The sequence below is a fragment of the Electrophorus electricus genome, chromosome 10, assembly GCF_013358815.1.
Source record: "Electrophorus electricus isolate fEleEle1 chromosome 10, fEleEle1.pri, whole genome shotgun sequence".
NCBI classification, from domain to species: domain Eukaryota; kingdom Metazoa; phylum Chordata; class Actinopteri; order Gymnotiformes; family Gymnotidae; genus Electrophorus; species Electrophorus electricus.
In genome coordinates, this window is record NC_049544.1 from 13,743,044 (window position 1) to 13,767,294 (window position 24,251).

General features: G+C 39.3%; 1 protein-coding gene across 13 annotated transcripts in view; it reads left to right on the top strand.

The window, feature by feature from the left end:
- Positions 1–8,095: 8,095 nt before the first annotated feature.
- adgrb1a (adhesion G protein-coupled receptor B1a) overlaps positions 8,096–24,251 on the top strand; it is a 64,282-nt gene continuing 48,126 nt past the window's right edge. For 4 of the 13 annotated variants that reach the window (XM_027001827.2, XM_027001818.2, XM_027001836.2 and 1 more), the window contains exon 1: positions 8,097–8,792. The gene's annotated coding sequence lies outside the window, so the exon portion shown is untranslated. Of the gene's footprint in view, positions 8,793–16,068; positions 16,240–22,487; positions 22,590–22,740; positions 22,926–23,299; positions 23,487–23,713; positions 23,736–24,100; positions 24,122–24,251 lie in introns of those variants that run through there. The other 9 variants (XM_027001776.2, XM_027001785.2, XM_027001754.2 and 6 more) reach the window with 9 other exon arrangements.

The window sequence follows — 24,251 nt, forward strand, 5'->3', positions numbered from 1 at the left end:
TGTATTAAATATGAAGAGATAGTAAAACATACAGTGAAGTACACAATTCCAGAGCAAATCTGTACTTACTATATATTTTCTTACAATACACACACACACACACACACACACACACACACACACACACACACACACACACACACACACACACACACACCTGTAATAAAGGCATATTAATCTAATGGATTATTCTTAAATTTGTTTCTAAAACAAATATAATTTGGGGAATGTGCTAGCCTATATGAATTCATTTTCAAAACACCTAAACACACGCACACACACAAACCCATAAACACAACATTTTATATGCACCTCAGCAAATAGTTTTCTTTCAGAACTTTAGTTTCTCACTTTACAAGTGCTCTGCTTATGTGAGAATGTTTTCAAGACTGATGGAAAAGCATCATACGTGGCTGCCTCATGACGCTGGTTAAGAGAACACCAACTTTGAAGAATCTAGTAACTTTGAAGAATTTAAAATCTAAGGTAGTCAATATCTATTACAATACAAGCACAAAGAAGTTATTTCGTTGGTTGAATACCTTCCCCTTTTTTAATGCAGAAAATAGTAAAAATAAACAAAGAGTAGGTGCATCCAGGTGACTTGTATGGATACATTAACAGAATTTAGCTGACACATTTATCCAAAGCAACTTACAATTCTGACTGAACACAGCTTGAGCAACTGAGGGTTAAGAGCCTTGCTCAGGGGTCCAACAGTGGCAACCCGACTACAGTGCGACTTCAACTGGCAGCCACCTGATTACTAATCAAGCACCTTAACCACTAAGCCAAAACCGCCAGATACTGGTCATGGAGCAATCATCAGCAACCAGTTCAGAGAGTAGACACACTGACCTACCAACTACAAGCGACAACAAGACTTCCTTTGGTGCTGACTTATCAACCTACAAATAAAACTGGCTAATATTATACTTAAACAAGAGACCACATCCCTTTTTAACGATCCTCCACTAATCTCCTACAAATGAGAGAAAAACATCAAAGACATGCTCATGAAGTGAGATAAATGAGCATTCAAATAATAAATGCAGGACTGTGGCTTGGAGAAACCAACAGTCTTGCTGATCGATTTGTTGAACACCTTCGGACCATCAGATTTCAGGATTTGTTATTTCCAATGGCAAGGGATTTTAATATCAATGGACTTTGCATTAATGATATATTTGAATTAATGTTATGACTTTTTTATGACTTTTTTCTAATATAAACTGGTTCCTCCTACAAATTCAGAAACACTTATATATAAAATATTTATTTATTTATTTATTTATTTTTTTCCCAAGCCCTGGAAGTGTGGAATCAAAGCTGACAGTTATCATATTATGGATCGTAGAACAGGAATGAAGATCAGCTAAGGATCTGAAATTCGACTCGCATTATTATTACATGCCAAATCATGTAACTGTCACATAGCCTGCCAGTTACACTTAATGCACATGCAAACATGAGGTCATCTGTTATATTTTGTGGCTGTGTAACTGTAATGGAAAGTAATAAAAAGAACATTACAGTTTTTTGCTGGGTATTTATAACAGCAAATTATAATGGAAAATTTTCAGATAGGGCATAATTTGTATTTCAAATAAATTGGTGAAATGATGAAGTATATAAGTAATATACACATATTGAAAAATGTAATTGTTATTGACATGTTTTTGATACATAAAACAAACCATAGAACAAAAGTAAATTTATATATATATATTTTGCCCAGTGTTATGAGACCGATTCTAAAATGTTCGCTGTGTATTTTGGAACTAAGCAGTTCATAACAACAATTAAACTGTTGAAGATTTATAATAAAAGTATAAAAAATGTGGAGGTGCTTTATTTTCTTAAACATGATTTTGGTAGGATTCTAATTTTACATGTCTGATTTATGTTAGGGGCTACAAAAAATGGAGTAAATGAGAAAATCTTTCTTGATGAATAAATTGTTTGTCCTCCTTTCTCCCCAGGTGTCTAAGGTACATCTAAGGGCCATCAATTTCCATTATGCTATCCAATAAAAGTGATATCACCTATATTTTAACAATGTGCTCACTCCAAGAGGCAAGGTTTGGTGTCATATCAGTGCCCCAGCAAATCCTCTCTTTGGAAATGAAAGCTATTGAATGATTAAAATGCTTGTGCTTGTATTGCTGTCTGGTCCAGAGTGTTGCTACTGGCTAACAGTTGGTGAAGGCAGTCACACTTGCCTGATTGAGAATGTCCTAAATTTTTATATCTTCTTCTAAATTGGAATTTTTACATTGTGCACATCAGTGAATATATTTCAAGTGTGCTCTTTCGTTCATTCACAGTATTCATAAAACCACATAGCATGCATAACGTTGATTACACATTCCTCTTCCTACATGAAATGCAATGCTTTTACAGTGAAGTTAGATGTATTGGAATTTTAGTTGAGAATTCTTTTGTTTATTAATTTTATAGCAAACTTTGACTTTAGACTTACTATAGAAGCTGGATATTTCATAAATATAGATGTGTCAAATATCAACACACCAGATGTTCAGGTTATTGCCGACAGCCTATAAATGCAAGATAAGTGCTGTCAACAGCTGTTTTGCTCTATCAGTAAATGCTCACTGAACAAAAAGTCAACACTGACCACAGAGCAAGCTTCAGCTGGGTCTGAGCAAACATGTGTCTTGGAGAGGGATAGCTTCTCCTTGTAGGCCACACTTTGGTGGATTGCTATTTAATTAAGCTCATTCATAGTCAAGGAGGGTCCATAAATCCTACTTTCGAATGTAGAATTTCAGAAAAAAATCCGCCACCACTTACAGTGGCCTCTGTAAATCAGTTAATAAAATAAATAAAACCCAGGCCCCTGAGATTGCTTCACTGATGCCTATAACGGTTAAGAGATGCTATCTGCTGCTTTTCAAAATCCTTGCAATACAGCTATTTTGACATCATCTAAAAAAATTGTAAATAGCTGCCACACTAAGCGTTTGAAGTTATTGCTTTTTTTCTTTTCTTCAGTAATTTTTCATTTAATCTTATGTGTTCTGCACTTCTAGGCATCAGCATTGCTCTATGTAGTTCAACAGTATTCTAGTTCAATGGTATATTCAACTCTAACCTACCATACTGGCTAGGATACATTCTGTGAGCAAATGACAAAGCACTTCTGTAATATGCTCTGCATAAGAGCATCTGTCAAATGCTGTAAATGTAAAATGTAAATGTAATCTCTAGTATGAAATCAACACAAATGTGTTAAACAATCTCTACAGTTACATATCCTGAAAACGTGTATTTTATGCTCACTATGTTACGTGAACATGAGAATTGGAGTTAAAGTTGTACAAAGCAGGTGAAGATGAGCAAATAAGGGTTAACATATTTAAGTTTTAAAGAACTTCTAAGCTTAAATCTTATGTCATGCCACACCATTAGGGATGAGCCCACACCTGGACTTTGCTATGATTCCCATAAACCTTCACACATTCCCCACCTACGTTTTTCTCTCTCTCTCTCTCTCTCTCTCTCTCTCTCACACACACACACACACACACACACACACACACACACACACACACACAGCTGTCACCACTTCACCACTTTTCATATGTTTAAAACCTCTGTTCACATTCCTGGTGTTTCATGTTAGCCCTTTGTATAACTCTACTGGAGATATCACATCTTAAAAGTCAAAATTCAAGGATTCTTCTTTGACTATAATATAAAGGGACATGTGAAACAAACATACTTATCCACCCATTAACATGGGGAACATCAGACAATATCCAAATGAAATGATACATCAGGTTGTTGACCTTTATAAATCAGGGATAAAATAATTAAGAAATTAAATTATACAGCTGGAGGTATATTGTGTACTTTGGTCCCATGAAATTCCAGCTTTTCTGACCTAAATGCCACTAAAAGCCTGTTGTGAGCTAAAGAAGAGAGTCGACAGGTGAGGACCATTGACGTTGCAGGAGGTGGTGAGATTTTGCATTAAGTGATCTCAGATCACTTTATGTATTCTTCCTACCTCATGAAACTTTATAAAATGAGATGCAACTTGGTGATTATTTTGTTGACATGATTCTACTTTTTTTTCTTTCAGTTACTTGTGAACTTGACAACACTGCTAAACTTTGTCTTGGAGTGTGCACTTGTGGAGCTAAACCCAACAATGCAATAACACCTTCAGTTAAGAAACACTAAGAACTGAGTGATAAGGATTTTTTTTTGTTGTTCAACTGGCAAAGTTTCCTACTGCCACATTCACTCATTTTTATAACAAGTGATGCAGTTTGTTGATTATTTTGTTAACATTTATCTGACACTTTTATCCAAAGCAATTTACAATTATGACTGCGTACAACTTGAGCAATTGAGAATTAAGGGCCTTGCTCAGGGGCCCAACAGTGGCAACTTGGTAGTGGTAGGACTTTTACAGCAACCTTCCAATTAAAAGTCACATACCTTAACCACTGAGCTACCAGTGTCCATTTTGTTGACATGCTTCTTCTTAAATTTGTGCAGCCTTTTAATGTCAGCTTAGTATGACCCAAAATGATATTAAAATATGTCAACATAAAAGTCCCCATTTTTGGAGAGTTTACAACCCTTTGGCGCAAGGGAAAAAAATGTATTGTACAGAACTTCTTTGAAAATGTGATATTTAAAATAATATGGTATTTCCAGCAGTATGTTTGGCCAAAGTCTCTGGTAACTAATAACATATTGAGAAGTTCTACATAACAGTACAAGAAAGGGTGAAATGCTAAATCCACTTTTATGTCGTCATTCAATGCATTTAAGGCATTATAGAGAAAAAAAACCCTAAAAACTATTACTGAAAAATTCTGGTTACTTGATAATTATTGTATTTATGACTTCTAATAGATCTGTGTTAAATCTTTGTATAACATTTCTGAATGTCCACCAGAACAAAACTTGAATGTAGATTTTATTGAATTTACTATTCTGTGTTTGTTTACTTTCTCATACCTTGTCATAGCTACTCCAGTAATATTGGCACCACTGATAAATTCTTGCAAGCATATATGCTAAAAAGGTTCTTGGCTATTGGTACATTAAATGCTGCCCATGTCCATTATTTTATATCTGTAATGGGATTTCCAGCAGGATTGAACCGTGTAGATGACACAACACCACACGACAGAACTTGTTGAATGTTTTGGCACTGTAAAACTGTAACATTCTCTAATACAAATGCACTTTTAGGGTCAATGTGCATCTAAAGATATTATTGTCAAATGGGAATTATACTGAACACCTCATCTTACTTGTAAATATTATGTCAAATTATGATTCAAAAATTGTATTAGCCTATAGACTCTTTACATGTTTACAGATGTATTTAGGTAATTAAATGCTGAATTTGACAACATACAAAACTAACACATACAACTTCATGACCATATACTATGCATTACATTTGTGTGCTTTTGTAAAAGGTGTTAACACAGCTGAACCTTGCTCCATTAACTCACCTGGTGAGTTTAGGACAGATCATTGCATATCATCAAAGGCTTTGCTTTTTTGCCAAACAATGCTATGCAGTTGCTGAACTCGCTACATAAAATTCTAAATACATGTCCTGTTCTAAAACTTATTATAGGCAGTTTTTTAAAGGGCATAATTTGTATTCTACACAGTTATTAATATTTCAGTAGCACATTTATAGTGGTTTGGTCATGTATTGAATAAATCATAGCTGCTAATGGTTAGTAATGCATATAACGCAAGCTCTGAAAAAATGTGCTGCTCTTAGCCTTTACTTGAGCCCCAGTTGTCAGACTTTGTACACCATGTGCTCACTCCCAGTCATCTTGGGGCCTGAGAGAAGCAAAAGACCAAGGCTGTAGCAAGATGAAGTACAGCAATGTGGAAGATAAAAAAAAAACTTCAGAATCTGAACCCTGAAAAAATCTTAAATACTTATGGTATGCATTTGGTACTAAAATAGTACTCAAATAGTAATCCACATTAGAGTTCTGTGTGTAATGTGGTTTATAGTAAGCATATCTTTTATAATACAATTAAAAACTCATGTCACTTTAAAATGGGTGGTCATATCTATATTTTTCACAGTCTGGCCTGCAGGGGCCAGGACGTTTGAGGGTGTGGCACAGTATTTTGGCTATTCCTAGGCTTGTACTCTTCTGGAATGAGTAATTCCTGGGATTTGTTGGAGCCTCTCCTTCAGTTTAGGGTTTATAGCCCCAAGTAAGTGTGTGTGTGTGTGTGTGTGTGTGTGTGTGTGTGTGTGTGTGTGTGTGTGTGTGTGTGTGTGTGTGTGTGTGTCATGTTTTGCTGGCAGTGCACACCCTTGAAGACTTGAGATGTTGGTGAAAAGAACCTGTGTGGTTGGTTTGAGCCGAAAGTGAAGTATGGTTTAGCCTCTGTCACAAGGTTGGGCTTTGTACCTATTTCTGGTATGGAGAACTGTTTATGTTGTTTCGTTGGTTTAGCTGTTTCTAGAGAAGCTTCACCCCAGCTATATAACCTTCCACTGCCAGAGTAGTTTTACCCAAGTTGTAGATAATTCCAGACCAAATGTGCTCTGAAAATGCACTATCAGCCAGTAGTAAATCTAATTTATGAAGAAGCCTTAGAATTTGATTACACATAAAAATAAATAAATAATAACTTGCAGATTTTACCTGGCAATATATCACAACTGAATTTATATTGTCATCATCTAAACAGGTGTGTGTGAAGTATTTGTGTTTGTGTGTCTGTGGGCATGTGTGTGTGCGCGCGTGTGTGTGTGTGTGTGTGTGTGTGTGTGTGTGTGTGTGTGTGTGTGTGTGTGTGTGTGTGTGTGCATGTGTGTGTGTGTGTGTGTGAGAGAGAGTGAGAGAGAGAGAGAGAGAGAGAGAGAGAGAGAGAGAGAGAGAGCGAGAGAGAGAGAGAGAGAGAGAGAGAGAGAGAGAGAGTGTGTGTGTGTGTGTGTGTGTGTGTGTGTGTGTGTGTGTGTTCTCAGATCTGCCCAGGTTGGAGATCAGAGGATTTCCTCAGCGGTGAGGCTTGGGCCACGGGCAGAACCTAAATAAATAGAACAATGAGCTTGAACATAATGGCAGACTTGCTATCGAAAGCATGCGTGCGCAATAAACACGGGACAGAAGTGGTGAAAGATATTACAGATGCCGTGGAGAACTTACGGTTCCATTAGATGTCAGAATGGAATACATGCGTTGAAACCATGGAGTAGGTGCAAAACTGCAATGAAGCGCAAGACACCAAGTTATGAGCACACACGTATACGGAGGCTTCTACTCCTGAGAGTGTTTCGTCAAGTAGTTGAAGATTCTAACTTCGAAACGCATGTAAACACCTTCCCCTATGTTCAATTCCAAATGGTATTGGTTGTTAATGTAGTCATCACCCACGCATAAGCAAAGCGCGCCGACATAACCGCACAGACAACTTGATACAGGCTTCATGACGACAGGAGCTTTGCGTAATGTTGCTCACCCGTTTCTGGCACAGTTCGACCGTTTCCATGAGGAACAGCTTTAAATTCAGAAGCCTCCCACGCCCACCCTGGAACAAGAGAGCCCTGTCAACGCGCAGCTAGCAGGTGGCCGCCCACGTGAAGAACGCGGGAAGAGCTGCGGGATGTCAGAGCTTACAGCAGTATTGTTTTGCTTTATTATCGTCGACACTTTATTAACACACGAAGCTTAAATTACCCCGACCCATATAAAACTGTTTAGTCTTCTTCAACCTAACGATAAAACTTGCTCCAATCGACAACTGTGGCCTCTGTTCTTGAAGAATTTATAATATGGTAATTGTCTAAAAACCTATTTATAAATGTATTCCCATAACACTTAAGTACACGTATTTGCTGTGTAATATATATTTATACTCAAATGCATATTTATAATAACAAAGTCAGCGGTGAGAACAAACACGATAAATATTAGTTTGACGTAACCTATGAATGTACTGTGAAATGTTCATAAATGTTTGTCCCTGAAAGACCATTTTCCTTGCTTCAAACAAGTGCCTCCATGTGTTCTCTCTCTCTCCCCCCTCTCTTTCCGAGTGTCTCGTTCATGACCCACGCGTTGCTCCAGCTCCACAAGGGGGGGCTGCAGGATATATGCTTTTGTGACGAACTCCCTGGTTTCAAAGACTGAATCCAGTTTCTGCGGACAGACCGACGGGCAAGGACATCCTAAAGCCGCGAGGAACTCTCCCACTGCCCTAGTCCGCACAGAGAAAACAAATCAACGAGCGAGCTTGCGCCACTGTTCGCGCGCCTCCCTTGAGCCTCGACTCTGCTTATGCACTTTTTGTGCAAGAACAGGATAATAGCAACGATACTTTGCTGTTCCGAGGTCTGGATTTATTACAGACATTTTGGTGAAAGATAAAGAACATAACAAGGACATGTTACAACAGTAATGAACATTTGAACTGGGTGGGAGTTATATTTTGCTCCGAATTCATGGATGCTTGTGGCTTGTTTGGGGTTCCCTAAAATCCATGGAAGAAAACTAATCTCTTGTTGTGTTATTGTTAAAACAGATAAAAGCCTGTTGTATGACTTATTTAGACCTACTTAGAATGTAGGACTTATTTTGGACAAGATCGATGGGTGGTAGAGTGCTTTTGGAAAGGCTTTTGAACGAAAACACCGCAAATGGAAATGCCAACTTTCCGGAGGTAAATCCCAGGTTTCATTCATGCCTCTTATAAACATATGATGACGATATTACGAAGTGGACTTCGCATACTAGTCTGTTGTGGTGACTCCATCAATTGTAAGTTTAAAATATATGTTTGGTGAAATGACTTTAAACATCTCTAAATACTAATAATACACTGGTGTTGAATATTCGTATAGTTTAGTGTTTTTCATTGAGCGCCCCGCACGGGATTCTCTGCTTTTAGAATTAGCCACCTCACTACCAAGAGTAGCTTGGGAATTATTTTGTCCTTTGCCTTTCTCCTATACCGTATGTTATAGTTTTCAACGAAAAGAACTCAGCATAACAATATGAGCTGTTATTAGAGTTAATATTGCAAATCCATCTTAAACTTTGTTTAATAGTTACATTGCTCATATGGTTTTGCAAATGGGACCAATGGTCGATAGCTGTCCAAGCTAACCGAAGGTTTAGCCTTCTGGGCAAGTTCTTTACATTTAAGATGCCATTTTTAATTTTATCACGCGTGGAATTAATTTTTTTTTTAACATGTCGGGAATGCATGTCTCTCTAAGAATGATAACGCCCATTTAATTTTTACTTCACAATGTGCGCCACAGTTAATTCCTTTCGTATCTCCCTCGTGATGATCAGAGTAGCTACCTTTTATCTGCACGAAGTCTTCTGTTAATCTCACAGTAGGTTGATTTTCCTCTAGCATAGTACATGAGTGACGGGTTATTTTTGAATGACCACATATGCACAATTTAACAATTCAGTTGTTTTGAATATTTTAAGACATTAATCTGTCCAGTTTTTACTCACAAGATCGGAGTTATTTTAGGCAAAAAAATTAAAAAAAAAATACAAAAATGCAGCTACACTTGCAGTTATTGTGCATTTTGAATGTTGCGAGTAAACTGTAACTACAGTATTTTTGCATGAACCGGTTGCGGACAAAACCGTAGTTGTACGTGGTGAGTTGATGATCTATGATTCATTTTTATCTCTTTTTTGCGTGAAACACCGTTATAGAGATTTTATGTTTTGTACATATTTAAAGCGTGGTTAAACGACAATGACGTGCTTACCAGTTTTTATGTAAAAATTCCCCAGTGCCCGGTATGAACATGTTAAGACTTCTGTTTGGGAAGTAAATGAAGCATTCAGTTGCCTTTCGATTGAAAGAGAGGCGGAAGGCCGAGATGACTCGCGTTTAGCCCGGCTCAGTGGTTACATGAGTTACAAGAGTTATCAAGGATGATAACTCTTTTATAGAATAACAACAAGTAAAATCTCTCTCTCTCTCTCTCTCTCTCTCTCTCTCTCTCTCTCTCTCTCTCTCTCTCTCTCTCTGTCTCTCTGTGCGTGTGTGTGGCAAATATCAACTGTTATAATTGACATAACAGTCTATATTGCACTCAATATTTTGACAACAAATGAGCATGCATATGCTGCAGTGAAAATGACTGCGAATTCAGGGAAAATCGCCAAACGTTATATTGCACTTACGCTGGGAATTCACGCAGGACTTGGACGTGAAAGTTCCGTGATTGTACGGTAGGGGGGACTATGTAAGCGCTCAATTCCCTCTACTTGAATACGCGAATGAAACGAGTCGGGGCGAGAAATGCCTCACTGCGCACCCGGGAAGAGTCTACCTTGTCCGCTTAAAGTAGCACCTGGACCCACCTGAATCGGAGCACACACGGCATTATTAGATATTGCTAGATAATAACAGATTCAAAACAAAAAATGATCACTTTTCTATATTTTATGGAAATAATAATTATAATAATAAGAATACTACTACTACTTCTACTACTTCTTCTTCTACTACTACTACTACTACTACTAATAATAATAATATAATAATTATAATATAATATCTATTATAATATAATATAATATATATTATAATAATAATATAATAAATATTGTCATTATTATTATTTCCATAAAATATCGAAAAGTGTTCATTTTATTTTCGTATAGTTCGTTTTCATTTTCAGTGTAGCTTCTGCACCTCTTTTACCAACATGGTTCACTGGATTATTTTTCATTTGAAGAGGTGGTACATAGTGCTTTCCCTTTGGTTTAAGAAATTTGGCACTTTGTTTTCTTTTTTTTATCCAAAGCAAGAGGAAAGAGTGATGCATTAGAAGTTAAAATAAGCCATGCCAAAGCAGCCTGGCAGCACGGTTTTAATCACCAAAGGGGATGAGACAGGCCACAACGACACACCGTTTGCTTTTGGAGGGCAGCCATTCGTATCTTCCAGCCTAGATGTCCTGCTTTGTTTTTACCTGTGCTGCCTCCTTAGAATGCTTGCTCACTCCCTCTTTCTCACCTCTTCTCTCTTATCTTCCCAACGTTCGCCATGTTCAGTCTTCAGTGCTTAGGGAGAATCCAGGTTGCTTCGCCCCCGCTGTAAGATGCTTATGCGCAGAACAAGAGAACAGCCCTACTGCCTCTCATATATATATATATATATATATATATATATATATATATATATATATATATATATATATATATATATATATTCTCATGAAACATGCCCCCCCACACACAAACACACTCTCACACCCCTTTCTCATCCTCTATTTTGATCATCACTTTGTTTGCATGCACCTGACACATAGTTACAAAGGTGTTTGAGGTGTTTCCCTTCTTTACCATTTTCTGCAAATGATGTCAGCTCAATTCACACTGGTAAGGCTGTGAGGAAGAACCTCACTGTACCACAGTGCATGACTTAAAATGAGCTAATACCACCATATTTAACCACAATAGACCCCTTGGGTTTAAGACTTACAAAATTGTTGTCCTGTACAATCAAAAGACAGTTTGTTCTCATTATATTAGCTGAGCTTGGAGTCTCAGGTGTCTCACAGATAACGTAGGCTACTCTTGATGACTTTGACTTCTTGCTGAGGTGGCAAGGGTCAGTATAGAGAAAGGACAGGGAGCGTGTGGGAGGGGCGATGGATCCGTGGTTTTGTACCGTAGTAATGGGTTGATTATAAGACTGCAGAGAGAGCTTCATGGCCTGTGGCTACCCTATGTGAGTTCAGTGATCAGGGTTTGACTGGATCGCTAATTAGGGTGTAAATCAGGGTCTGTGGTCCTCTCTAATGAAGCTCAGCAGTTGTGTGGGGGGATGCAAAGATCATCCTAGGTTTAAAGAGGGAAGGAAAGATAGAGAGCATTAGTTGTCCTGTGTCCCTGTCCAAGTCCCACATCTCATCAAAGAACATGATGACTTTCTGCTCAGCTGTCATACGGAGAGGCTGAGATGGATATAAGACCATTTTGTGTGTGAGTGTGTGTTTGCATGTTTGTGTGTGTATGTGCATGTGTGTGTCTTTTTAATACAGCCTGTGGGTGGCTTACTTTATGAAATATTCTTCTTGCCATCTTGCCACATTCCCTTGCTATCCTTTAAAGAGAATATGGTGAATAGAACCAGAGTGGACTAGACCCCAATTAGAAAGGACACTGAAGCTGTTTCTACTTGCATGTGATTTTCCATTAACACAGCTGTTCACACATTTCCTTGTAGTTACTCAACCCCAAGATGAGGACCATTGAAAACTGATGAAGCCATTTGAACATGACTGAGCTAAAAGCCAGTCAGGCATCTTTGAGCTCTGAAGAACAGAGAGGGCCAAAAATAAAGCTGTGAGGATCTCAGGGAAGAGAGCATACCTCTATCACACACTGTTTTCACTCTCATTAAGCAGTGTAACCTCACAAGAGATAGAGAGGGAGATTTCACATCTATAGGCAACAATTATAGGCGAGGGGAGTCGCCAACTATACTTAGCTGCTTATGAGTGATAGAACCAGAATGGGTAATGATAGTGGGGATGCTATTTGCCATTTACCATTGAACATTTTTAAGTGTTTGTCAGTTTGTCTTTGTGCGTGTGTTTGTGTGTATTTGTGTGTGTGTGTGTGTGTGTGTGTGTGTGTGTGTGTGTGTGTGTGTGTGTGTGTGTGTGTGTGTGTGTGTGTGTGTGTGTGAGATTGTGTCTCCTTTTCAACCAGTGGATTCTGTTTGTTGGCGGGTAAATGGGAGGACTGCTGATGGCAGAGATAACAAAGCAGGGCAGTGAACAAGGCCACCACTAAGATCAGGCTCGCTCACTCTCTTTGTTCTCTGTGCGGCTGCCTGTTCAACACATGCAGTCGATAAGCACTGATAACTCACTGCTATTAATGAGATGAAAATGAGCTCTGGAGGCATTTGTTCAAATCAACTCCTGGCTTATATTGATGAGAAGCAACATGCAGGAATTAAGCAGGTTACAGTTTCTTCCATCTATGAAACATCTATTGTAATTAACTTTGCAATATGAGGTCACCTAATAACTGGGGCATTTCCGAAGTGAAGCAATTTTTTTATTTGTCCACAACTGTAGTTTGTCTCAGTGGAATATTTTGTCTGAAAAAAAATGGCACTAAAGTTTTTCATTTTGCACCTCAAGAATTATTCTTTCAGGCCTTACAACCATGCACACACTCAGAGAGTGAACGAAGCAGAGAGAGACAGAAAGAAGGAGAGTAAAAGTAGGATATACTGGAGACTTAAGATGAGTAATCTTTTTCTGTCATTTATCTTTTAAGGGTTTCTGACTCTCCATTTGCACACAGAGTTCTTTAGAAAATCAGCACTACAAACTGGATCACTTTTCTATCTTGTACAGTATATTTAATTACTTCTCCATATGTTAGTCACCTGTTAAATGGACAGGAAATTATTCATGCTATCAATGTTTTCAAAATGATGGTCTCTCTCGACTACCATTCATGCTAAATCATTACATATTGGAGTGCCTACACTATTTTATACAATAAAACAAAGCCTTCCTTATGATTCCCTTGTTCTGCAGTGCCAGTATAAGACCACCTTGTGTACAAAATTCAATCACAGCAGCTGTAATAGGATATGAATGAAACATAGACATTCTTTTCACACAGTGTTCTCTTGCGAGAACAAGAGTGGCTTTGATCTTAAGTGCGTGCATAATCCTCACTATCTGACATGACCATCTCCTTCTGCACATAAATCCCAAAAGATCTCAGAAGGTCGCTACCTCCAGAGTGTCATTGTTCACTCTTCTGTTGCGTAGGTGCAGCAGCTGTGATGTCAAACTGAATGGCTAGCTGTCAGAGCTAACGTGACATGGTGATATATTTAAGCCTTTGTCACAATATAATTGTGTTATGGAGGGCCATTTTGGTGGCATTGGAATTAATTCATGTCATTAGCTTATTCTCCCTTACTAAGGTTTTGTTGTTTATTCTGTGTTTATTGATTTCCTTATTTTCGAGCTCATATGGTGCTTTTCCCCTGTTATGCCAACTATTGTTGCTCTCCTGTGCTGCTTTTCATGTGTTGCAGAAGAACAGATGTACCCTAATATCGTTCATCTGGGAATCTATCCTTCTCTAACATGCCAGTATAAAAATAGACTTTTAAACCGAATACATCTGCCAGTAAATAGGCTTGAATTCATCTCCTTGTTTTCCATAAATATATTTTGCATGTTTTTCCTTCAATAAAAGCGAAAAGGAAAAAAAATCAAAGAGGAAAGTGAAAGCAGCTGGTTGCAAAAATGCAGCCTGTCTAATCTGGTGCTGTCAGCGTTTTGTGCTTCACTTGTCTGAGCCAGTGCGACCTCTGTCTTTCCATCCCATTAAGTCTCAAATTCTGCACAAATGTTGTTTTTCTTCAGGCAAACTGCAGCTGCATGTTATTGTTTACTGTGCACATTTGATGCTGTGTCTGAATGTGTGCGGGTGAAAACAATTGGAAGTAAGACACTGTGTCTTTTCTGATCTGATGCCACTGGCTCCCAGGACCCAAGAGTTGAACACACTTCACCACTAACAAGTTAGAGACTCTCTATATCTCTTGCTTCTCTCTCGCTCTCTGTATATATATATATATATATATATATATATATATATATAGAAAGAGAGAGAGAGAGCGATCTCTCTCTCTCTCTCTCTCTCTCTCTCTCTCTCTCTCTGTCTCTCTCTCTTTCTCTCTTAGGACTGGACAGTTTGATGGATAGTATTGGTCGTCCCTCAGTTGTTGACAGTGATACCCTGACTATCAGCCCACAGATACTGCTACAGTTCTTACCCGTCCTTCTCACCCATATACCAATGCTGAGGTGACACCCCTGTCATTGGCGCAGACATTTGACAGACAGGGAAACATGACATCTTAGCTAATTTTTCCTGATCTTGTGATGAGTTAAGGATATGGAGCTGATATAAGGATAAGCAGGCCATAGGTGCATGCTCCAATCCTTCAGAGACCTTGCTATAAAGTGGTTGTGTGGAGAAGTAATTGTTGACACTGGGTAATTGTGCCCTGCAGGCCTGTCGTTTTTTATTCTGCTTTGTGACGAGCAATTGCATCAAACCCTTCCATCTGCCTGAGGCAGAATGTAGACAGACAGAGAAAGAATTAACGTGGTTGTCCTTTGAAGTTTTACACCACTGGTTGAGGAATACATGTATGGCTAAGCATTTAATACTTTGTGACCCAAAGCATCTTTAAAATTGCCTACACTTTAATTGATCCTTTTGAGGATGCAACACATGACCTAAAGTAGCCCAGTCTCCTACAAAGGCTCCTAGTGTTGCCTTCTTATCTGCTGCTACAGTTCTGCACTGAACACACATCCCTTCTTATTTATGCATTCATTTATTCCAGCCTGTATCATTAGAAGCCGTTAGCCCATTGATGCAGTGTGTAAATTTCCCCTATTGATTACTAGTAGATATGGATTTTCCTACTCTTTGTATAGCGGCGGGCTAAAATCGGCTTTGTTTGGTGGGCTGGGCTCATGTAAATCTGCCTGTGACATTTTGATAGCAGGCCGATGCGCCAAGGAAAAGCAAATATCATTAGCGGAGGGCAGGATTAAAAACTGTCACTCAAAGTAAGCGTTATCAGGCAAGCAAGAGCACCACAGTCAGAGAGTGTGTAAGACAAGTCACGTGTGTTAGAGAAAAAATGAAGGAGAGGGAGAGAAAGAAATAAACTGGAGAAAGAAAGTGGTGAACCCATGGTCTTGTCAGTCGGGGTCTCTTTTGGTAAACAGCGAGTCGTAAATATTTTAGCCGTCATGGCAGAGTGTCGACAGCTGTTCCCATCTGCATGTTAACGAGGGCAGAGGCGCAGAGCCCGGACTCAATGGCCTCCTTCAGCTCCGCTTTCCCAGAGTTGCTCTCCTGCTCTCGCTTGCCCTCTCCCTTTCTCTCTGTTCCCCGTCCACACTCTCTGCTTCTGTCACACTCTCACGTCTCTCTCGCTCTCTCTCTCCGTTTCTTAGTCCCCTCTTCTGTCTCCCCGTGTCTCCCACAGAGCTCGCACTGAGCTGGCATTGTGCTCCCGGCACCCCCCGGACCCCTCACACCCACACACTTGAACACTTGTTTTGTGCCGAGCTGCAGGGAGGTCACTGGTGCTCCTTCAGGAGAGACAGGTGCTACTGGAGGGGCTGGAGAGCAACTCTGAGCCCGAGGTCAAGTGAAGGTGAGTTTATGATAGTGTTTTCTTATGATTTCTGGGCTGAGAAATTCCCAAAAGCTGGTGGTAGCCTCTGTGAAGATGAAACAGCTGAGGTCAGCACAATTTAATAGTCATGTTAAAGTGAACACTGCCCTAGCAAACTGAGGAAATAAAAAGTGTGTTTGTATTCACTGACTACTAAATTTTATTTTTGTGTGTGTGTGTGTGTGTGTGTGTGTGTGTGTTGAGGTAACTGGGGAAGGGAAAGATGAACAAGCTCTCTCTCTCTGTTGAACCCCACTGTTGTTAAAAGCTGATGTAAGATCACGGATGTCCGTGAGGGTTCCTCAACTGGTGCGGTCAAGCTCTCAAAGATCAGTGTGTGCAAACACACAAAGATTCACATAACAGATATTATCATAGTACTGAATGATTATCAATGTAAACAAGTTTTTATAAGGGGTTTTATGCACAACATAACATCTAGTTGTATGAATCCAATGGCAAAAATGTTGTCTTCAGAATGGCTGATATTATGATTGGATCATAGTTTGTGGCATACTGGCACATCTTAAGATTGTCTTCTTGGCCTAACTTGCTATTTAATGTGAGATGGCAGTGATTTGCCACAGATGTACTCTAGGGAGCAGAGGGTACAGCAGCAGCACACAATACCCTGGAGTCCTAATCCTTTCCTCTGCTTTTATAAATGAAATGAGCTTCCTGGCTCATTTGATCTGAATGTGATATGGTTTGATTTGATTTGCTATCCAGTGCAATTCCCTCTCATATGTATACGACCAGGCTGTGGCACAAAGCACTCATTATCTGTGGTGTAATTTCTGATGGAGAGAAAGGATTTGTTTTGACAGTCTCCTCGCCATCTGTAACATCCCCTTTTGCAAGATGTATGAATTATGAGCAATTAGCCATTTCATCTTCAAAACTCTCCCCAATTCAGAGACACACACACACACACACACAGACACACACACACACACACACACACACACACACACACACACACACACACACTCCCAATGTGTGTCTAAATCGCATTGCCTTTTCTGCTACCCTTGATACTTTGTTATCAGACAGATAAACTCAGCAGAAAGCATCCCTGTTTTCTAAGTGGCCATGGCTAAACACCCCTGCAATGAATCTGTTTGTCATTAATAGCCCATAAAAATGTTTGCGAGGCCACTTCTGTAATCTGCTTTGTGCAGTTCCACAACAATCCAAGTTGCAGATAAATTCTGCTGGCATGAAACCCAATTAGGGTTGTATTAAATGTTGCATCCATTTCAAGCCTCATGAGGGTGTATTATGCAGGAGATAATTGCTTTCATTCCTGTGAAGAGACAGTGCCACTGAGCGTCTTCCACAAATGGTTGGACAATACAGGCCCAGATGCCGGGCAAGGATAGAAGGATGTATTCACTTAATGAACTGGTGGTTCACACATGTAATCAATCAGCTAAGGTAATGAAGGGGACACAGTATCAAATCTGTTTGTTGTAGCTGCTCATGAGAAGAGCTGAAAGGAGACTCGTTAAGCACACTGTCTCACAGTAGAGAGACGCTTATGAGAAGCTTCCTACTGAATAAGGTGGTGAGACCATATGGGTCTATTTTCTGTTTGAGGTGATTATCATGAAAAGACTTGAAAAACACCTTTGAGCACCATAAAAGCTATATATTTAAACATATATTAAAAACAATTAAATTAAACATCAATTAAATACAAAGAATAAATGGAGAAATAATAAATAATGATAGATAGATAGATAGATAGATAGATAGATAGATAGATAGATAGATAGATAGATAGATAGATAGATAGATAGATAGATAGATAGATAGATAGATAGATATAGATGTGTGTGTGTGTGTGTGTGTGTGTGTGTGTGTGTGATATTTCTCTTGAGAATATATATTTGTGTTGCATGTGTAATTAAGGTGAATTTTGCTACCTCTTTTTGCAATAGTATATATATATATATATATATATATATATATATATATATATATATATATATATATATATATATATAGTAATTTGTCTTGTAACTATGTTTTTACTGATACACAGAGAAGAGTAAGACCGAAGAGATGAACACAGATCAGTGCACCATGACTGGTCCCTGGAGTAGAAGTGTGGCGGTGTAGAGAGGCCACCTCCCAGTAGTATCTCCCCAACACTATCCATTTCTTCAGACAGTTAGACATCTAATTGAAATTAACGTCAGGTAAACAGCCGTCTGGGTTGTTCATGACAGCGAAAACAAACTGAGCTGGGTTGCGTGTGCTGAGGGGGAGGATGCGTGCAGATACAAACTGTTAGATCATTTCAGAAACAGATGTGAAGATCCCTCATCTCTCCTCCCATCCCTTCCAGCCTGTCTGTCCAACTCCCCATTTACCACTTGCCTCTCTCTCTTTTTCTAAACTCTCTCTCTACTTCTTCACTCTTCTCTGTGGTTCTTGTTTGTATATGAACTGTTGCATCTGCTCAGTGGAAATTAAAAATGACTGAACTATTCATGCACTAGGCCAATCTACATAATCATACCTATGATATAGACAGATTGCAGACAGTGTATTACAAAGCAATGGTGATAGAGCAAGTGTGGATTTCTGATCAATAGGTCTTTCAGATTATTTACCTCTGCCCTGTAAAATGAGGTCAAGGCATAGAGCATGCAAAGAATAGTGCCAAGTGCAGAATACCAAGATGGAAGCCTTACATCTGGCTCCATTTGGTTGATTTTATTTAGGCTAAATTTCAACAATGTGCACTCCAGAAATAGATTGATACCTATTTCAAACACTGCTCATTCTCCAGAGAAGAATGATGGCAAGAGACTGGCAGAGGTTGGCTAAATTCAGAACAGCAACTATTCTATCCTCACAATCACAACTGTGAACACAACCAAAGGAAGAATATGGGTGTGAACGTCCTGCAGTTTAATTTCACAAACATATTCCTGTGGAATGGCGAACAGGCGAGTCAAAAGAGCAGGCAGTGCAGCAAAGAAACAGCTTCCACACATGACACAAGACAGACTGTGACACCTTTCTATAAGTTTAGCAAAACTGACCCCTGGCATGTGCAGGCCATCACACTGATATGGAGAGGGCACACCATACTGGGAAACAATATGGAAATATGCCTGAAGCTGTCATCTAAATTATTAAAATTCATAAGATAAACAGAGCATCCTCTAAAGGAGAATGATACCAGTGAACTGTTACAGGGAATCCCTTCAGCCCTACCCAGGATTTCTCTAGGGAAATATCACTTATGTTAGGAGAATGTTGCTCCAGTCAGTCCACAAGTCTTTCTCTAGCTGTTTTCACTCTTACCTGAAGGTGATAAAAGAAAATAGGAAATTCTCCTGTGGCACTTTGGAGAAAATGGAGTGTGTGCCAGCCTGCCACAAAACACTGACCTGTAAGATGTGAGGTTGGCTGAACACCACAATTGTGCGGATGTCATTTGTCATGTTAAGAAGTTGAAGTTCACATGCATTAAAAGTAACTGTACATTGGCACAATGAACTGCATTCATCTCTCTCATAGTGCAATCATATTGGGAGATATCCCACCCCCCCAAAAAAGTGCAAATCTAGTGATGTTGTGGCAAAAGTTGTCTGTACAACCATATATAACAGAGTAGAATATCCACTCAGTATATATCAATACATGTATATATATATAGTCACATATATGTTCACAATATATATTCCTGATTTTTAGTTTAACATGATCAGTTTTAATTTTAGATATTTGTGTCCCAATTGTTAATTTTTAAAGTAGGTGATAATGCCAGTGTTTAGGTGTAGGCCCTCAGAAGCACTGGCAGTAGCTGCTTACCAGACCTGGGAAATAAAGCCAATAGCAATTAAGTGCTCTAAACACTCAGTCACCTTGTTTGATTACATCCTCCTTTTACTCCCAACTGCCTCTTCTATTCCTAAAGTGTTAAGCTTTTTTTTTTTTTTTAAACATAGCCTATTATCATGGAGAAGTCAGAGAAATCTATACCACATCCATGAATACTGGGACCTAAAACATTTCCCTTTGGACATTTTATTTGCTCCTACCACACTTGTATTAAAATTAGGCTAGGAAGGCATATTGTGATTGGTTTGGCTAATATTGCCCATTAATTTTCTTCACTCTCTGTTTTTCCCACTAATTTCTGTTGGACCACTTGGCAGTGTTCTTGTGTCCTCCATATTAATTGAGCCTAAGTAATGTTACTGAGTCAGATGTGAGATATACCAGACTGGATAGATGATAAATATTTTATTCCTGGAAGAAAAATGAGGCAGCATTCGTTAAGCTGTTGTGGATATCCTCTTTGTATCTATTCTCACCCATTAACCTCAGCATTGTTGTAAGTTACTCTTTTGGAACACCTACTAAAACACTAAAATATGCTAAAATCACTGCATTCACTTCATCACTATCCATTTTGTGCACCCCACCATTATCACTGGGGGACAACTATTACCGAAAATTATTTCAGAGGCATACATACACTACATTAGATGATCTGTCTAATGAATCTGTGTAATGCAACTGGTTTGCGCTTATTTCAGTTTGTTTGAGTTTTTCTACATATTATATTATGTTTATATATAGTTTGTGTGAGTTTTTCTACATATTATGTTTATATATAACATAATATGTAGTGGAATAGCAGGTATCTAGTGTTAGATATCTAGTGTGCTGTGTGGTCTTTGTGACATTTTTTTTTTTCTTTTAATGGTCCACTGTAATGTTCCCTCGCGTGCTTACTTTTGAATGGCTTAATAGTTCTCATTCACTCACAGGGGCACACATAAATATATTCCAGATCTGTATTTATTCTTTAGATTGAAAACTTTTGATTATGGCTCTTCATGAAAGATTATCTACTAGATATAGTCAGAGAGGCTATGCTATGATCACCAGAGTGTGGATTATTATAATCGATCACACTGTAATACATACTGAAAAAGAAACTTCACAAAAAATGTTCTGAAGATCCTTCAAAGGGACCTTTGTTTTACAATTCATATGTTGACCAATACAACTACCATTACACAATCTGAGATTCAGTTATGAATCATGTAGTTGACACAAGAAGGTTGACACTTGGACTTAATGGCTTTTTAAAAATCACGAGTCTGACATACAGCACGTACGTGTGTATTGTAATGTATTTTAGCCTAGGAGGGAGTAGGAGTACTTTTTCAGCTGATGAAAAAGCCCTGGCATTTAGCACTGTAAACACATTCATCACCAGAGACAGATAATTATCTCTTTAATTCCACAGCCGTGTGAGGCCTCCCATACTGGTTGTCATAGGCAGTACATTGCAGATAGACAAGAATGTGAATTGTCTTGAAAAGGGGCATGTGGCTTCTTGCTTTCTGTTTGTTCAAATAACCTTGCTCACTGGAGTTGTCACTGGAGTTCTTTAATTAAGAAAGGAATATAAAGAATGAACAGGATTAAGTTCAGAAAAGAAGATGATGAATGAGAGAGAGCACCCAAGGGAAACAGCTGACAGGTGTGTTACTTAGTTCTGAATTCCTCCCTCCTACCTATAGTCTATCTCTTACACACACACAGACACACAGACGCACACACACACACACACACACACACACACACACACACACACACACACACACACACACTTTCTTTCATTCTGGTTTGATTGCTGTTGATTTTGACATGAAAGCTAACAGCAAGCACCACTGGGGATACAGAAAGGGGCATGCTTTTCCAGCTACATGCTGAGAAGCCTCATGGAACATTTCATAACCAAATCCTTTGGTCCTCAGATCTGCAGATCTCAAGAACATGATTATTTCCCTTCTCTGTTTGCCTCACGAATATGGATAGCAACCCCATTGTAACTGCTCTAATCATGATTCCAAATAGGACTTTGTGACGTGAAACCCTTAGAGATGTCACACACACATACACACACACACACACACACACACACACACACATGCTGACTGAGTCAGTGTGAAAGCAGAGGCAGGTGAAGAGCACCACATCTCTGCAGTGACTGAGCTATTGCTAAGGGATACGCAGAGAGCTGTGGTGACTAACATCCTGGGAATGTGTGTGACTCAACCTGCCATTTTCTCATGCCAAAGTGTTGTAGCTTTGGTTTTGTATAATCTGTATAGAGTTTAGAACTTTTGTTTGAACAGAGGTTGTGAAGTCAGGGACATTCAGTCACTCTTCTTTCTGTTCACCTTCAGCCTCCAACATGCATGACTCAGATGTAGACACTGGTGGCCTGTTAGGAGAGAGTGTTGCCTGGGTGTCCTCAAGAACTATATACTGCAGAGCAGGATAGAACAGTAAGGCAGTTAACATGTGACATAGCATTCTCTGATCTTTATTATGATTCACTTAATAGCAAAACATTGAGATTACTTTACATTTTTTCAGCCTGATGTTATACCCCTTAATCAATCTTCGAGCTTTGAGAACTTTTTCATACTCTTACAGTTTGACACAAAGCATAAAGAAGTGGTTTAGAGGAAGTGGATAGCTGCTCTTACTGAGCCACGCCTGATCCATAAACACTCCACTCAGTGATGAGTCAAACATCATATAGTGTCAAAAACCCAACCAGACCACGATGGGATTGCAGCTTCCACAAGGGATCACAGGCTGGCTCTTTGGACACTACTGTAAGTCTGTCATCCCATTAGATGCACATAAATGTTCATGTTGACAGAGATGTCTGGTGCTAGGGGTTGTCATTTCCTACAGATGCCAGTGGCTCCAGTCTCTGCTAACTCATGTCCAAGCTTCAGAAGACTATCTGCAGCTTTAGTGTAGGGATGTCTTATACTGTACTGTGTGTGTAAAGCATGAGGTGGTTTTCTTCCTTCACCTACTCATTTGCCCACAAGCCTCCACAGTGAGCACACAGAGCTCAGCTCCGGCAGGACTTGGCTGAGCCACAGCACTGTGTGTGAGGGGGTGTATGTGGACAGGTGCTGGAAGCCATGCTTTAGTGCCAGTGGTACTGAGGTGTTTTACATTCTGCGCTCTATTAAAGCTCCCTGGGAGACATAGCCACTAACGAAGCAAGGCAAGCCAAGAAGCAGTGCTCCTGCTCAGGCACCTTCAGCATCGCTGGAGCTGCGGCCCCCAAAGCTTCTGCCCATGCTGTGTCCCCTCCGCTGCACATGGGCATGGGCTCCCAGGAGCCTGCTTGCCCTGCCCCGTGTTCATAGTTGACTGAGGTACGCACTGCATGGCTGAGGCCTGGGGCTCAACTTCCCAGACCTGCTTCTTGCTTATCTGGGTAGGGACCTAGCTTCATCACTGCATTCAAAAATATTATTGCTTTCTTGTGTGTATTCACACTCAGTATATTTTCATAATTTCAATTTATTACATCCCATAGATGACCACCAAGGAATCCCACTTGTCAAATGATTTAAAATGTTCATTGATAAACAGTCAAATAACAAAGAACACATCACTCAACTGTGAGTCTTCTCATCCTTCTTTGTCCTTTCCAACAATGCCCTTTTCTTTAATGCGTTCAAAGCTGCATAATGCAGTTCCTTCTTTTCTCTCTGCCTATCTCTGTTCCACTCAGCTCTGCACACACTGAGGGAGTAGGGAGGGAACGTAAAGCTTTTAGATAAGGCTGATTAATCTGGAATGGAAACCCACGTGGTGTTCGATGACAATAGCTCCTCACATGCTTGCTGGCTTGCAGACAGTGGCTCTTTGGATATCTGGCCCTTGTCCCTGCATGCTCACAGCTAGTATGGTCTCCATTACATCTGCCTACCTCACTCTGTTGTTACTCATCATACATCATATTGAATTGTCAATGGAAACAATGGTACAGAGGCGTGGAGAGCAAGTATGTTTGCTTTTAGCTTAATGATTCACTAAAATGGAGGCTATTGATCATTTTTTCAAGCAGAAAATGCACTGGTATAATGAATGACTGCAGGTGTTCACATTTTTGTAATTAATTGCCCTTTAATTGG